Raw genomic sequence first — 4413 nt, 5'->3', positions numbered from 1 at the left:
TCTTATTCGACATGAGCACAGTAAGTGGGTTGATCATGGATCTTTACCGGAATGGGATCAATGAAATTCTTGTCTGGATGTTGTATCATGGATGATAGGGTAGCCAGTGCATCGACGAATTCATTCTGGACCGTAGGAACATGCTGGAATTCTGTCTTTGTGAACCTCTTTCTCAACTCCTGCACATGATACAGATAAGGGAGTATCTTGGAGTTCTTGGTCGCCCATTCTTCTCGGATCCGATGTATAAGCAAGTCTGAATCCCCAATTACTAGCAACTCTTGGATGTTCATGTCAATGGCCATTTGAGCCCTAAGATGCAAGCTTCATACTCGGCCATATTGTTGGTGCAGGTGAACCTGAGTTTGGCAGACACTGGATAATGCTGACCGGTTTCTAATACTAGGACCGCTCTTACGCCAACTCCTTTGAAACTTGCTTCTCCATCAAAAAACATTCTCCAACCGTCATAAGATTCTGCAATGTCTTCTCCTATGAATGATACCTCTTCATCAGGAAAATATGTTTTCAGGGGTTCGTATTCTCCGTCCATGGTATTTTCAGCAAGGTGATCTGCTAGTGCCTGTCCTTTGATTGCTTTCTGAGTCACGAAGACAATGTCAAATTCACTCAACAGGATTTGCCACTTGGCCAGCTTGCTAGTGGGCATAGGCTTCTGAAAGATGTACTTCAAGGGATCCATCCTTGATATGAGATATGTAGTATAGGAACAGAAGTAGTGCCTCAACTTCTGAGCTACCCAAGTCAAAGCACAACAGGTGCGCTCTAACAGAGAATACCGAGCCTTGTACGGGGTGAACTTCTTACTGAGGTAATAGATGGCCTGCTCCTTCCTCCCAGTTTCATCATGCTGCCCTAGAACACAATCGAACTCTTTATCCAATACTGCAAGGTAGAGTAATAAAGGTCTACCTGGCTCAGGCGGAACTAAGACTGGTGGTGTTGATAGGTATTCCATGATTCTATCGAAAGATTTTTGGCAATCATCAGTCCATTTGGTAGCGGCGTCCTTCTTCAGCATTTTAAAGATCGGCTCACAGATGACCGTAGATTGTGCTATGAATCGGCTGATGTAGTTAAGTCTCCCCAGGAAGCTCATTATGTCCTTCTTGTTCTTTGGCGGTGGCAGTTCTTGAATAGCTTTGACCTTATATGGATCCAGTTCTATCCCTCGGAGACTCACAATGAACCCAAGTAGTTTTCTGGCAGGAACCCCAAATGCACATTTCGCAGGATTCAGTTTCAGGTTGTATCTTCTCAGTCTGTTGAAGAACTTCCTCAAATCTTCCAGGTGGTCAGTGGCTTTCTTGAACTTTATGATGACATCATCTACATACACCTCAATCTCCTTGTGTATCATATCATGAAAGATAGTAGTCATGGCCCTCATGTAGGTAGCCCCTACATTCTTTAATCCGAACGGCATCATCTTGTAGTAGTACATCCCCCACAGTGTAATGAAAGCCATTTTCTCAACATCTTCTTCGTCCATCCAGATCTGATGATATCTAGCGAAACAATGTACAAATGATTGTAACTCATACTTAGCGTAATTGTCGATCAAGATGTGTATGTTCGTCAAGGGGAAGTCGTCCTTTGGACTGGCCCGGTTGATATCCCTGTAGTCGACACAAACTCTGATCCTTCCGTCCTTCTTTGGTACTGGCACAATGTTGGCTAACTATGTTGGGTATTCTACTACCCTGAGAACCTTGGCTTTGACTTGCTTAGCGACTTCCTCCTTGATTTTGAGACTCATGTCAGGCTTAAACTTTCTGAGATTTTGCTTTACCGGCGGCCATACTGGATCGATTGGCAGTTTATGAGCCACAATGGATGTACTCAGACCAGTCATGTCATCATACGACCAGGCGAATATGTCGTCATATTCCCTTAGAAATTCTGTGTACTCTTCCTTTTCTGATGGTGACAAATGAACGTTGATTCGTGTTTCTTTGATGTTCTTTGCATCTCCCAAGTTAACAATCTCAGTCTCGTCCAGGTTGGACTTAGGTCTATTCTCAAAATTATCGACTTCTTTAACAATCTCTTCCGGTATGTCATCTTCCTCTGAATCTGTATCCGTTTGTTACGTTGTCTCGTTGCACGTCACAGCCATTGGTTCATCAAGATATGTAATAGTAATGATGTATAAATAAATTAATGAGAGAAAATAATAAGACTACGATTTGTACAGAAACCGAAATATTTTGATAAATTTCATAACTGTTTTGAATATTGAAAGATCTTATTGCGAAAATTCAAAATGCGAAAGAAAAATCAACTAGTAAAATAAAAGATAGTGCATGATGCTTTGTTCAGCCTTGCTACCCCGAGGCTTTCCGAGCTCTGGTGGTTCTGATGGTCCAATTGTTGAGGCATGCTCCTCGGCTTACGGCCTGTATGGAAGGGCCTTCCTCCCCCTCCTCCTAAAAAATGACACAACAATCCATGTCATCATCTTTTAAGATCAAATTCCTTACTGTTGCCAGTGCTTCCTCTTCTTCCGACCCATAGATAACATCGGCTGGCTGAAAAGTCTACTCCAAATATGGTATTGGCTGCTCCAGTGGGTAGTATGGACCGTGCCATGGTGGCGACCAGTTGTTGAATTCCTCCCAAGTATACTCATATCCCAGACCAAAAGTGGTGCCATGTTTCTTCAGTTTGATAGGTTTGGCGATTCCTTGGAGGTTCTTGCCAAGTCCCTTGCCAGGTTCATATCCGCACCAATTTAGTATGCTCTCAATTTTGTTGCCCCACCATTTGTCTTTGTCGATGGCATTGACTCGCTCGATGTGGTGATAGGTTTCCCTGCCTATCCTTCTCCTTCCTTCAATTGCTAGGATGGTTTGGCGACTGTATATGGGATTGCTACCGTCACCGTGAATGATCAACTCTTGGTGGTTCCACTCAAATTTCACTGCCTGATGCAGTGTCAATGCTACGGCCCCAGCGGCATGAATCCACGACTGTCCCAATAGCAAGTTGTAAGATGCCGGCATGTCTATAACTTGAAAATATACGTCGAACCAAGTAGACCCCATTTGCAAACACAGGCTGATTTCCCTAATGGTGGATATTTGGGAACCGTCGAAATCTTTGACGTTGATGGCCCCGGCCTTGATCTCATGCAGCCCCTTCCCCAATGTTTTGAGTGTTACCAACGGACAAATTTTGAGGCTGGACCCTCCATCAATCAGGACCCTAGTGATAAAACAATCTTCGCATTGCACGGTGATGTGCAACACTTTGTTGTGACTCAGCCCTTCTGGTGGCATCTCATCTTCATGAAAAGTGATCTTCTGACTTTCTAATACCTGCCCTACCATGTTTGCCATTTCTCCTCCGGTGATGTTGCTTGGTACATATGCCTCACTCAGCACCTTTAACAAGGCATTCTTATGCGCATCGGAACTTTACAGCAAAGCTAGGATAGAAATCTGTGCTGGTGTTTTGTTCAGCTGATCAATGACTGAGTATTCCTTGGCTTGTATCTTTCTCCAGAGAAGACCTCATAAAGTCAGCGAAGCTAAGGTTTCGTATGTGTTATATCCTTTCGATCGAGCGAGAACTTATAAGGAAGGCCTTCATTGCCCTTTGAAAAAAGTAAAAAAAAAAAGAGTGCTAGGGAAGAGAGAAAGCAGCAGAAGTGCTTCTACATCTCATGGAATAAGGCAGAATTTCTAATAAAACTTTCCACCTATGCTCTCGAAACCAATTCACTTGAGTGAGACTGAGGAGAGTGGAATTTCGTGTGTAGGGGTGAAATCTGGAGATCTACGAAGGAATTTCAGTGATGGTCGGCCGACCAGAGGCCTACTTACTCGACTCAGCTAAATGCTGCGGAGTATAAACCCTACCGGTTCTTGTCATACCCTATACCACAACTGTTTCAACAAATTTATCTTTCCCTTTCCTTCTCGCCTCGGTTGTGTAATCCCAAGGTATGGCATTTGTATGGAACGGTGCTACTGGGATAGACACTTTTACTCCAAACGGAGCATGTGTTTTGGAGGGTAAAACTGCAACTTCAAACGGTGCGTGTGCATTTGCTGGAGACCCAAACGCGACTTCAATTGGTGTTGGCATCTTTGTAGGGGGTGGTGCTTCAAATTCAAGTGGTACAGACATGTTTACCTCGGCATCCCCAGAAGGCTGAGTCTGGACTATGATCGGATTGAGGGTAACTATCGGCTTCTTTGATTCGTCACCTTTTGTGATTAAATTGATCGATCCTTTGGGATCCCAATCATCATCTATTTTAATCATGTGAACACCTCCACCCTTATGGTCCGATAGAGGGTTGTTGCGGACATTCAGAGTAGGCTCCTTTGCTACAATGATCTTGTTATCGATCAGAGTCTGGATCTTATCTTTCAGAGAGCGACA

Source organism: Nicotiana sylvestris, chromosome 6, assembly GCF_000393655.2.
Source record: "Nicotiana sylvestris chromosome 6, ASM39365v2, whole genome shotgun sequence".
In the NCBI taxonomy this organism is placed as follows: domain Eukaryota; kingdom Viridiplantae; phylum Streptophyta; class Magnoliopsida; order Solanales; family Solanaceae; genus Nicotiana; species Nicotiana sylvestris.
Note: the sequence above shows the minus strand (reverse complement) of the source record.